Consider the following 14,055-nt stretch of genomic DNA (forward strand, 5'->3'; position numbering starts at 1 on the left):
GAAAATTGAAAAAAGTTTGAGATTACTAAAGTATGAAACAATTGCTTGGCTTGTCATCGGGGCTGTGCATGATGAGAGCATTCTTGTGTGATGAAAATGGAGCATGACCAAACTATATGATTTTGTAGGGATGAACTTTCTTTGGCCATGTTATTTTGAGAAGACATGATTGCTTAGTTAGTATGCTTGAAGTATTATTATTTTTATGTCAATATTAAACTTTTGTCTTGAATCTTTCCGATCTGAATATTCATGCCACAATAAAGAAAATTACATTAAGAATTATGTTAGGTAGCATTCCACATCAAAAATTCTGTTTTTGTCATTTACCTACTCGAGGACGAGCAGGAATTAAGCTTGGGGATGCTTGATATGTCTCCAATGTATCTATAGTTTTTGATTGTTCCATGCTATTATATTATCTGTTTTGGATGTTTAATGGGCTTTATTATACACTTTTATATTATTTTTGGGACTAACCTACTAACCGAAAGCCCAGTGCAAATTGCTGTTTTTTTGCCTATTTTAGTGTTTCACGGAATAGGAATATCAAACGGAATCCAAATGGAATGAAACCTTTGGGAGAGTTATTTTTGGAATAAATGTGATCCAGGGGACTTGGAGTAGACGTCAAGAAAGGAGCAAGGAGGCCACGAGGCAGGGAGGTGCGCCTGCCCCCTAGGTGCGCCCCCACCCTTGTGGGCCCCTCGCAGCTCCACCAACCTACTTCTTCCTCCTATATATATCCATATACCCCAAAAACATCTAGGAGCACCACGAAACCCTATTTCCACCGCCTCAACCTTCTGTACCCAAGCGATCCCATCTTGGGGCCTTTTTTGGAGCTCCGCCGGAGGGGGAATCAATCACGGAGGGCTTCTACACCAACACCATTGCCTCTCCGATGATGTGCGAGTAGTTTACCACAGACCTTCGGGACCATAGTTATTAGCTAGATGGCTTCTTCTCTCTCTTTGGATCTCAATAAAAAGTTCTCCTCGATCTTCTTGGAGATCTATTCGATGTAATTCTTTTTGCGGTGTGTTTGTCGAGATCCTATGAATTGTGGGTTGATATGTCTCCAACGTATCTATAATTTTTGATCGCTCCATGCTATATTATCTACTGTTTTGGGTATTATTGGGATTTATTATACACTTTTATATTATTTTTGGGACTAACCTATTAACCGGAGGCCCAGCCCAGAATTGTTGTTTTTGCCTATTTTAGGGTTTTGAAGAAAAGGAATATCAAATGGAATGAAACCTTCGGGAACGTGATTTTTGGAACGAACAAGATCCAGGAGACTTGGGCCCTACATCAAGCAATCAACAAGGAGGCCACGAGGTAGGGGGCGCGCCTACCCCCCCCCCCCCCAGGCGTACCCTCCACCCTCGTGGGCCCCCTGTTGCTCCACCGACATACTTCTTACTCCTATATATGCCTACGTACCCCCAAACGATCAGATACGGAGCCAAAACCCTAATTCCACCACCGTAACTTTCTGTATCCACGAGATCCCATCTTGGGGCCTGTTCCGGAGCTCCGCCGGAGGGGGCATCGATCACGGAGCGCTTCTACATCAACACCATAGCCTCTCCGATGGAGTGTGAGTAGTTTTCCTCAGACCTTCGGGTCCATTGTTATTACCTAGATGGCTTCTTCTCTCTTTTTGGATCTCAATACAAAGTTCTCCCCCTCTCTTGTGGAGATCTATTCGATGTAATCTTATTTTTGCGGTGTGTTTGTTGAGACCGATGTATTGTGGGTTTATGTCAAGTTTATCTATGAACAATATTTGAATCTTCTCCGAATTCTTTTATGTATGATTGGTTATCTTTGCAAGTCTCTTCAAATTATCAGTTTGGTTTGGCCTACTAGATTGATCTTTCTTGCAATGGGAGAAGTGCTTAGCTTTGGGTTCAATCTTGCGGTGTCCTTTCCTAGTGATAGTAGGGGCAGCAAGGCATGTATTGTATGGTATCCATCGAGGATAACAAGATGGGGTTTTCATCATATTGCATGAGTTTATCCCTCTACATCATGTCATCTTGCTTAAGGCGTTACTCTGTTCTTATGAACTTAATACTCTAGATGCATGCTGGATAGCGGTCGATGTGTGGAGTAATAGTACTAGATGCAGGCAGGAGTCGGTCTACTTGTCTCGGACGTGATGCCTATATACATGATCATACCTAGATATTCTCATAACGATGCTCAATTCTGTCAATTGCTCAACAGTAATTTGCTCACCCACCGTAAAATACCTATGCTCTTGAGAGAAGCCACTAGTGAAACCTAAGGCCCCCGGGTCTATCTTCATCACATTAATCTTCCAAAACTTAGTTATTTTCATTGCCTTTTATTTTACTTTGCATCTTTATCATAAAAATACCAAAAATATTATCTTATCATATCTATTAGATCTCACTATCGTAAGTGACCGTGTAGGGATTGACAACCCCTTATCGCGTTGGTTGCGAGGATTTATTTGTTTTGTGTAGGTGCGAGGGACTGGCGCGTAGCCTCGTACTAGATTGATACCTTGGTTCTCAAAAACTGAGGGAAATACTTACGCTACTTTGCTGCACCACCCTTTCCTCTTCAGGGGAAAACCAATGAAAGTGCTCAAGAGGTAGCATGGGTTTATGATCAAGATTATCTATGAACAATATTTGATTCTTCTCTAAAATCTTTTATGTTTGATTTGTTATGTTTGCAAGTCTCTTCGAATTATCAGTTTGGTTTGGCCTACTAGATTGATCTTTCTTGTAATGGGAGAAGTGCTTAGCTTTGGGTTCAATCTTGCGGTGTCCTTTCCTAGTGACAGCAGGGCACGTATTGTATTGTTGCCATCGAGGATAAAAAGATGGGGTTTATATCATATTGCTTGAGTTTATCCCTCTACATCATGTCATCTTGCCTAATGCGTTAATCCGTTCTTATGAACTTAATACTCTATATGCATGCTGGATAGCGGTCGATGTGTGGAGTAATAGTAGTAGATGCAGAATCGTTTCGGTCTACTTGTCGCGACGTGATGCCTATATACAGGATCATGCCTAGATATACTCATAATTATGCACTTTTCTATCAAGTGCTCGACAGTAATTTGTTTACCCATCGTAATACTTATGCTATCTTGAGAGAAGCCACTAGTGAAACCTATGGCCCCCGGGTCTATTTTCCATCATATAAGTTTCCAATCTTGCGTGATCGTAGGATTTTTTTTTTGAATTACTACATTCCCCAATAGCATCAAGTCCTCAAAAGCCCAAGTGGCTAGGGAAGGCAAAAAAGGAAGGAGTCCTATTAGGAATAGGATTGGACTTGGAGTCCAAGTCCTCTCCCCCTTATCTGCGCCCTAGCATGGAGGGGCTGTTTCCCACACCCCTCCACCTATTATATATAGAGGGGAGGGGGTGTTGGGGAACGCAGTAATTCGAAAATTTTCCTATGAATATGCAAGATCATGGTGATGCATAGCAACGAGAGGGGAGAGTATCGTCTACGTACCCTCATAGACCGTAAGCGGAAGCGTTATGACAACGTGGTTGATGTAGTCGTACGTCTTCACGATTGACCGATCTAGCACCGAAGGTACGACACCTCCGCGATCTGCACACGTTCAGCTCGGTGACGTCCCGCGAACTCACGATCCAGTAGAGCTTCGAGGGAGAGTTTCGTCAGCACGACAGCGTGATGTCGGTGACGATGATGCTACCGGAACAGGGCTTCGCCTAAGCACCGCTACGATATAACCGAGGTGGATTATGGTGGAGGGGGCCACCGCACACGACTAAAAGATCAATGATCAACTTGTGTGTCCATGGGGTGCCCCCCTCCCCTGTATATAAAGGAGTGGAGGAGGGGGAGGGGGCCGGCCTCTCTAGGCGTGCCCAAGGGAGTCCTACTCCCATCGGGAGTAGGATTCCTCCACCCCCTTCCCTTGTTTGGATTTAGGAGAGAAGGAAGGAGGAGGAAGAAGGAAGGAAAGGGGGACCGGCCCCCCTCCCAATACGGATTGGGCTTGGGGGCGCCCCTCCTTTGCTTCTTCTCCCTCTCTTCCATTAAGGCCCAATAAGGCCCATACACCTCCCGAGGGGTTCCGGTAACCTCCTGGTGCTCCGGTGTACTCCTGATTTCACCCGGAACCATTCCGATGTCCAAACATAGGCTTACAATATAACAATCTTTACCTCTCGACCATTTCGAGACTCCTCGTCATGTCCGTGATCAAATCCGGGACTTCGAACTACCTTCAGTACATCAAAACACATAAACTCGTAATATCGATCGTCACTGAACATTACGTGTGCGGACCCTACGGGTTCGAGAACTATGTAGACATGACCGAGACATGTCTCCGGTCAATAACCAATAGCAGAACCTGGATGCTCATATTGGTTCCTACATATTCTACGAAGATCTTTATTGGTCAAACCGCATAACGTTATACGTTGTTCCCTTTGTCATTGCTATGTTACTTGCCCGAGATTCTATCGTCGGTATCCCAATACCTAGTTCAATCTCATTACCGGCAAGTCTCTTTAATCGATCCATAATGCTACATCCCGTAACTAACTCATTAGCTACATTGCTTGCAAGGCTTATAGTGATGTACATTTCCGAGAGGGCCCAGAGATACCTCTCCGACAATCGGAGTGACAAATCTTAATCTTGATCCATGCCAACTCAACAAACACCATCGAAGACACCTGTAGAGCACATTAATACTCACCCAGTTACGTTGTGACATTTGGTAGCACACAAAGTGTTCCTCCGGTATTCGGGAATTGCATGATCTCATAGTCATAGGAACATGTATAGTTATGGAGAAAGCAATAGCAACAAACTAAACAATCGTCGTGCTAAGCTAATGGATGGGTCAAGTCAATCACATCATTCTCTAATGATGTGATCCCGTTAATCAAATGACAACTCATGTCTATGGTTAGGAAACATAATCACCATTGATTCAATGAGCTAGTCAAGTAGAGGCAAACTAGTGACACTCTGTTTGTCTATGTATTCACACATGTACTAAGTTTCCGATTAATACAATTCTAGCATGAATAATAAACATTTACCATGATATAAGGAAATATAAATAACAAATTTATTATTGCCTCTAGGGCATATTTCCTTCAGTTTCCCACTTGCACTAGAGTCAATAATCTAGATTACATTGTAATGATTCTAACACCCATGGAGTCTTGGTGCTGATCATGTTTTGCTCGTGAGAGAGGCTTAGTCAACGGGTCTGCAACATTCAGATCCGTATGTATCTTGCAAATCTCTATGTCTCCCTCCTTGACTTGATCGCGGATGTAATTGAAGCGTCTCTTGATGTTCTTGGTTCTCTTGTGAAATCTGGATTCCTTTGCCAAGGCAATTGCTCTAGTATTGTCACAAAAGATTTTCATTGGACCCGATGCACTAGGTATGACACCTAGATCGGATATGAACTCCTTCATCCAGACTCCTTCATTTGCTACTTCCGAAGCAGCTATGTATTCCGCTTCACACGTAGATCCCGCCACGACGCTCTGCTTGGAACTGCACCAACTAATAGCTCCACCATTTCATAAAAACATGTATCCGGTTTGTGACTTAGAGTCATTCGGATCAGTGTCAAAGCTTGCAACGACGTACCATTTACGACGAGCTCTTTGTCACCTCCATATACGAGAAACATATCCTTAGTCATTTTTAGGTATTTCAGGATGTTCTTCACTGCTGTCTAGTGATCCACTCCTGGATTACTTTGGTACCTCCCTGCTAAACTTATAGCAAGGCACACATCAGGTCTGGTACACAACATTGCATACATGATAGAGCCTATGGCTGAAGCATAGGGAACACCTTTCATTTTCTCTCTATCTTCTGCAATGGTCGGGCATTGAGTCTGACTCAACTTCACACCTTGTAATACAGGCAAGAACCCTTTATTTTCCTGATCCATTTTGAACTTCTTCAAAACTTTATCAAGGTATGTGCTTTGTGAAAGTCCAATTAAGCATCTTGATCTATCTCTATAGATCTTGATGCCCAATATATAAGCAGCTTCACCGAGGTCTTTCATTGAAAAATATGTAACACCCCGGGTGTATTTTACCTTATATGTAACCCAACTCTTGCCGTTTTCTGGCACTAAGTTATTTTATTTTCCTCGGGTTCGGGTTTTTGCCTCCGTATGTTGTTTCTTTTGTCATGCATCTCATATCATGTCATCATGTGCATTGCATTTGCATACGTGTTCGTCTCATGCATCCGAGCATTTTCCCCATTGTCCGTTTTGCATTCTGGTGCTCCTATCTCCTCCGGTGCCCCTCTCTACCTCTTTTCATGTGTGGGGGTTAAACATTTCCGGATTGGATCGAGACTTGCCATGTGGCCTTGGTTTACTACCGGTAGACCGCCTGTCAAGTTTCGTGTCTTTTGGACTTCGTTTGATACTCCAACGGTTAACCGAGGGACCGAAAAGGCCTCGTTTGTGTTGCAGCCCAACACCCTTCCAATTTGCCCCAAAACCCACCTAAACCCTCTCCATCATCTAGAGCGTTCGATCTCGATCGTGTGGCCACAAATCATGCTCAATTTGGAGCCGCCTAGCTCCTCCCCCCCCACCCCCGAAATTTCGGGTCAAAACACCCCTAACCCTAGCTTTCTTCCTCCTCCCGCCGCCGGATGCGTCCGGATCGGACCGGACACGTCCGCCCGCCACCGCCCGACCTATCGCCGCCTGCCATGTGGCTCCCCGCCATCCGCCGCCTCCGAAGCCCGCCGGGCCCGAGGCCGGCCCTCCCCGCGAGCCGCCCGGGCTAGAGGCGCCCTGCCTGCGCGCCTTCGTCCTCCTCCTCCGCGGCGCCCGAGCCGCCGCCTTCCTCCGCCTCGACGCCGGCGAGCCGCCACGCCGCCTGAGCGACCGACCTCGCCGCCACCCGGACGACGGCCCGCCGCCTCCGCTCTCCACCGCCAAGTCCACTCCGGCCCCTCGCCAAGTCCGACTGCTTTCTTCCTCTCCCTCTCCGGCCATGGGTGCCAACTCCGGCGACGATGACCCCAAGCTCCAGCGAGCTCGAACGAATTCCGGCCGGCGAACTGCTGCTACAGTGCGCGTGAACAGTACCCCGGATCTGGATCTCGATCTGAGAAACCCTAGGGTTGACTTCCCCTCTCCCCTTATTTTTTAGCAATCTTCTTCATGTCGTATCTTTGCATCCGTAGCTCCAATTTGCGCGTGTAGCATATCAAAATGTTCGCCTCGACGAGTACATCATTTCATCTCATAGCATCATTTTCATTTGAGCTCATCTTGATGCTCTAAATGTTGTTAAAAGAGGGCTATGTGATAAACTTGGCAGATCTGTTTCATCAAATAGATATTTGTCATTTTTGCCATGATTAATGTGTGCATGATATGCTCCTAAGCTCTACATAAGTTTTGTTATATGCCATGCCATCTTTACAGAGGTGCTTACCATGTATTTTTGTGATATGTGTGGTGACTAGAACAAGCTTGCAAAGTAGTGCAATCGGTAATGCTGATTTCAGGGACTTAGAATTTCTCCAAGTCCTTGTCCTGATTTTGTCGTTATGCCATATGTTCATGTTGTTTCCTAGTGATCCGTGCCTATTTTGAGGATGATCAGTAAGGGTGATTTGTTAACATTGTGGTGCTCTATCGATCCATGTCTTTGTTTGCATTTATGGAGCACCCTAGTTTGAGTCAATCGAGCTCTACTTTTGCTATTTCGTGAATCCTGGTAGATTGTTGACTTGTTAGCGATTTTGCCGAGGATGTTGCTATTTATCCGTGCATGCTATGTCGTTGTTCTTGCAATGTCTAGCTTCTATGCCATGTATTCTTGATGGGTGTATGCTTAGTTTGTCATGCCATGCTCTCTAGTGAGTGCATCGAGCTCGTGAACATGCCTACTCGTTAACTGTTTTGCATGCTCCAGTCTGAGATCTGTTTATGTTTTTGCCATGTTCACATGCTTGCAATTGTATTTTATGATCCCTTTTGTTAAGGGCTTTGTTAAGGGCATTGCGTAGCTTCATGTCATGGCTTGCTTTGACATGTTAAGTTCCTGTAGCATGTAGTTTTCATGCTCTAAATTGTGCTACCTGATGTTAAATTCCAGACTTGTTATCATTTGCATTTTTGCCATGCTTGTTTGAACCTGTTAATGGATGAATTGGCCGTAGCTCAGTGTTCATCTTTAGTCAAGCATCATGAGTGCATCCCTTCCATGTATTTTGTTGTCATGTTTGAGTGTTGTAGCATATTTATCTTGATGCATTTAGATGGCTACTTGCTGATTATCGCAGACCGATGCCATATTTGTTTTGCTTGCCATTTCCAAACCGTGCATCCGATTCCGGTGATCTTTATATCGATTTCAACCGAAATCACCTCACCTTTCCAGTGGCACTCTTGGATTTCCAAGTTTAGGCCAGGTTCAATCATTCCTTGTCAAATCTTGCATATGCATCACATACCGCATCCCGCATAGCATACCATGTTCGCATCATGTTGTTTGAGCATTGCACGTGGTTGATTGTGTTCCTTTTTTGCTTGTTTGTCTTGTTTGGGTAGAGCCAGGAGACGAGTTCTCTAACGAGGAGCCCGTTGAGTTCGCTTACAAGGATCAAGTCAACTCTGACAACTTTGCAGGCAAGATGATCATACCCTCGAAATCACTTCTATCTTTGCTTGCTAGATGCTCACTCTTTTGCTATGCCTATGCTACGATGCCTACCACTTTCTTATCATGCCTCCCAAATTGCCATGTCAAACCTCTAACCCACCATGTCCTAGCAAACCATTGATTGGCTATGTTACCGCTTTGCTCAGCCCCTCTTATAGTGTTGCTAGTTGCAGGTGAAGATTGGAGATCGTTCCTTGTTGGAACATTGTTTTTTGTTGGGATATCACCATATTATCTTGTTTATCTTAATGCACCTATATACTTGGTAAAGGGTGGAAGGCTCGGCCTTTTGCCTAGTGTTTTGTTCCACTCTTGCCGCCCTAGTTTCCGTCATATCGGTGTTATGTTCCCAGATTTTGCGTTCCTTACGCGGTTGGGTTATAATGGGAACCCCTTGACAGTTCGCCTTGAATAAAACTCTTCCAGCAATGCCCAACTTTTGTTTTACCATTCGCCACCTAGCCTTTTTTCCCTTGGGTTCCGCGGACTCAAGGGTCATCTTTATTTAAACCCCCGGGCCAGTGCTCCTCTGAGTGTTGGTCCAACCTGTCAGCTGCCGGTGGCCACCAGGGGCAACTCTGGGCTGGCCTACCGGAACCTTGGATAGTTCCGTGTGCCCTGAGAACGAGATATGTGCAGCTCCTATCAGGATTTGTCGGCACATTCAGGCGGTGTTGCTGGTTTAGTTTTACCATTGTCGAGGATGTCTTGTAACCGGGATTCTGAGCCTGATCGGGTCTTCCCGCTAGAAGGAATATCCTTCGTTGACCGTGAGAGCTTGTGATGGGCTAAGTTGGGACACCCCTACAGGGATTTGAACTTTCAAAAGCCGTGCCCGCGGTTATGGGCAGATGGGAATTTGTTAATGTCCGGTTGTAGATAACATGAAACCTAACTGAATTAAAATGAATCAACCGCGTGTGTTACCGTGATGGTCTCTTCTCGGCGGAGTCCGGGAAGTGAACACGGTGTTGGAGTAATGCTTGACGTAGGTTGCTATAGGATCACTTCTTGATCATAGTTCTTCGTTCATGCTTTGCCTTCTCTTCTCGCTTTCTTTTGCGAACAGGTTAGCCACCATATATGCTAGTCGCTTGCTGCAGCTCCACATATTACCTTGCCTTACCTATAAGCTTAAATAGTCTTGATCGCGAGGTTGCGAGATTGCTGAGTCCCCATGACTCACAGATTACATCCAAACTAGATGCAGGGACCGATGATACCATTCCAGACGACGCGCTTGAGCTCAAGTGGGAGTTCGACAAAGACTCTCGTCGTTACTATGTGTCTTTCCCTGATGATCAGTAGTGGTGCCCAGTTGGGGCGATCGGGGACCGTGTCGCATGTTGGGGTTGATCTTTTATTTTGGTACCGTAGTCGGACCATGAGTGTATTGGATGATTGTAATGTTATTCATGTATTTGTGTGACATGGCGAGTGTAAGCCAACTATGTACCTTTCCCCTATTATCTATTTACATGGGTTGTTGTGAAGATTACCTTACTTGCGACATTGCTTTCAATGCGGTTATGCCTCTAAGTCGTGCTTCGACACGTAGGAGATATAGCCGCATCGAGGGCGTTACAAAATACTTATTCAAGTATCCTTTGATGCTATTCAGAAATTCAGTATCATTTCTGATCAACAATATGTCATCTACATATAATATCAAAAATGCTACGGAGCTCCCACCCACTTTCTTCTAAATACAGGCTTCTCCAAAAGTCTGTATAAAACCATATGCTTTGATCACACTATCAAAGCGTATATTCCAACTCCGAGAGGCTTGCACCAGTCCATAAAAGGATCGCTGGAGCTTGCACACTTTGTTAGCACCTTTTGGATCGACAAAACCTTCTAGTTGCATCATATACAACTCTTCTTTAAGATACCCATTAAGGAATGTAGTTTTGACATCCATTTGCCAAATTTCATAATCATAAAACGCGGCAATTGCTAACATGATTCGGACAGACTTAAGCATCGCTATGGGTGAGAAGGTCTCATCGTAGTTAACTCCTTGAACTTGTCAAAAACCTTTCACAACAAGTCGAGCTTTGTAGACAGTAACATTACCGTCAGTGTCAGTCTTCTTCTTGAAGATCCATTTATTTTCTATGGCCTGCCGATCATTGGGCAAGTGAACCAAAGTCCATACTTTGTTCTCATACATGGATCCCATCTCAGATTTCATGGCTTCAAGCCATTTTGCGGAATCTAGGCTCATCATTGCTTCATCATAGTTCATAGGTTCGTCATGGTCAAGTAACATGACTTCCAAAACAGGATTACCATACCACTTGGGTGTGGATCTTACTCTGGTTGACCTACGAGGATCGGTAGTAAGTTGATCAGAAGTTTCATGATCATCATCATTAGCTTCCTCACTTACCGGTGTAGCAATCATTGGAACTGATTTCAATGATGAAATACTTTCCAATAAGGGAGAAGGTACAATTACCTCATCAAGTTCTACTTTCCTCCCACTCACTTCTTTCGAGAGAAACTCCTTCTCTAGAAAGGATCCATTATTAGAAACGAATATCTTTCCTTCGGATCTGTGATAGAAGGTGTACCCAACAGTCTCCTTTGGGTATCCTATGAAGACACATTTCTCCGATTTGGGTTCAAGCATATCAGGTTGAAGCTTTTTCACATAAGCATCGCAGCCCCAAACTTTAAGAAATGCAACTTGGGTTTCTTGCCATACCACAGTTCATAAGGTGTCGTCTCGACGGATTTAGATGGTTCCCTATTTAACATGAATGCAGCTATCTCTAAATCGTAACCCCAAAACGATAGCGGTAAATCAGTGAGAGACATCATAGATCGCGCCAGATCTAGTAAAGTATGATTACGACATTCGGACACACCATTACACTGTGGTGTTCCAGGTGGCCTGAGGTGTGAAACTATTCCACATTGTTTCAAATGAAGTCCAAACTCATAACTCAAATATTCACCTCCATGATCAGATCGTAGAAACTTGATTTTCTTGTTACAATGATTTTCCACTTCACTCTGAAATTCTTTGAACTTCCCAAATGTTTCAGACTTATGTTTCATCAAGTAGATATACCCATATCTGCTCAAATCATCTGTGAAGGTGAGAAAATAATGATATCCGCCACGAGCTTCAATGTTCATTGGACCACACACATCAATATGTATGATTTCAATAACTCTGTTGCTCGCTCCATTGTTCCAGAGAACGGAGTTTTAGTCATCTTGCCCATGAGGCATGGTTCGCATGTACCAAGTGATTCATAATCAAGTGATTACAGAAGTCCATCAGAATGGAGTTTCTTCATGCGCTTTACACCAATATGACCTAAACGGAAGTGCCACAAATAAGTTGCACTATCATTATCAATTCTACATCTTTTGGCCTCAATACTATGAACATGTGTATCACTACTATCAGGATTTAGTAAAAGCAGACCACTCATCAAGGGTGCATGACCATAAAATATATTACTCATATAAATAGAACAACCATTATTCTCTGATTTAAATGAATAATCGTCTTGCATCAAACAAGATCCAGATATAATGTTCATGCTCAACGCTGGCACCAAATAACAATTATTTATGTCTAATACTGATCCCGAAGGTATATGTAGAGGTAGCGTGCCCACGGCGATCACGTTGACTTTGGAACCATTTCCCACGTGCATCATCACCTCGTCCTTAGCCAATCTTCGCTTAATCCGTAGCCCCTGTTTTGAGTTGCAAATGTTAGAAACTGAACCGGTATTAAATACCCAGGCACTACTGCGAGCATTAGTAAGGTACACATCAATAACATGTATATTAAATATACCTTTCACTCTGCCATCCTTCTTCTTCGCCAAATACTTGGGGTAGTTCCGCTTCCAGTGACCAGCTCCTTTGCAGTAGAAGCACTCAGTCTTAGGCTTAGGTCCAGACTTGGGTTTCTTCACTTGAGCAGCAAATGGCTTGCTGTTCTTCTTGAAGTTCCCCCTCTTCCCTTTACCCTTTTTCTTGAAACTGGTGGTCTTGTTGACCATCAACACTTGATGCTCCTTCTTGATTTCTACCTCCGCAGCCTTTAGCATTGCGAAGAGCTCAGGAATCGTCTTATCCATCCCTTGCATATTATAGTTCATCACGAAGCTCTTGTAGCTTGGAGGCAGTGATTGAAGAACTCTGTCAATGAAACTATCATTAGGAAGATTAACTCCCAGTTGAGTCAAGTGCTTGTGGTACCCAGACATTCTGAGTATATGTTCACTGACAGAACTATTCTCCTCCATCTTGCAGCTGTAGAACTTATTGGAGACCTCATATCTCTCAATCCGGGCATTTGCTAGAAATATTAACTTCAACTCCTGGAACATCTCATATGCTCCATGACGTTCAAAACATCATTGAAGTCCCGGTTCTAAGCCGTAAAGCATGGCACAGTGAACTATCAAGTAGTCATCAGCTTTGCTCTGCCAAGAGTTCATAACATCTGGCGTTGCTCCTACAGCAGGTTTGTCACCTAGTGGTGCTTCCAGGACGTAATTCTTCTATGCAGAAATGAGGATAATCCTCAAGTTACAAACCCAGTCCGTGTAATTGCTACCATCATCTTTCAACTTAGCTTTCTCTAGGAACGCATTAAAATTCAACGGAACAACAACACGGGCCATCTATCTACAACAACATAGACATGCAAAATACTATCAGGTACTAAGTTCATGATAAATTAAAGTTCAATTAATCAAATTACTTAAGAACTCCCACTTAGATAGACATCTCTCTAATCATCTAAGTGATCACGTCATCCATTATCAACTAAACCATGTCGGATCATCACGTGAGATGGAGTAATTTTCAATGGTGAACCTCACTATGTTGATCATATCTACTATATGATTCACGCTCGACCTTTCGGTCTCCAGTGTTCCGAGGCCATATCTGCATATGCTAGGCTCGTCAAGTTTAACCTGAGTATTCTGCGTGTGCAAAACTGGCTTGCACCCGTTGTATGTGAACGTAGAGCTTATCACACCCGATCATCACGTGGTGTCTCAGCACGACGAACTGTAGCAACGGCGCATACTCAGGGAGAATACTTATACCTTGAAATTTAGTGAGAGATCATCTTATAATGCTACCGCCAAACTAAGCAAAATAAGATGCATAAAGGATAAACATCACATCCAATCAATATAAGTGATATGATATGGCCATCATCATCTTGTGCCTTTGATCTCCATCTCCAAAGCACCGTCATGATCACCATTGTCACCGACTTGACACCTTAATCTCCATCGAAGCATCGTTGTCGTCTCACCAACTATTGCTTCTACGACTATTGCTACCGCTT

This window comes from Triticum aestivum, chromosome 7A (genome assembly GCF_018294505.1).
Source record: "Triticum aestivum cultivar Chinese Spring chromosome 7A, IWGSC CS RefSeq v2.1, whole genome shotgun sequence".
Classification (NCBI taxonomy): Eukaryota; Viridiplantae; Streptophyta; class Magnoliopsida; order Poales; family Poaceae; genus Triticum; species Triticum aestivum.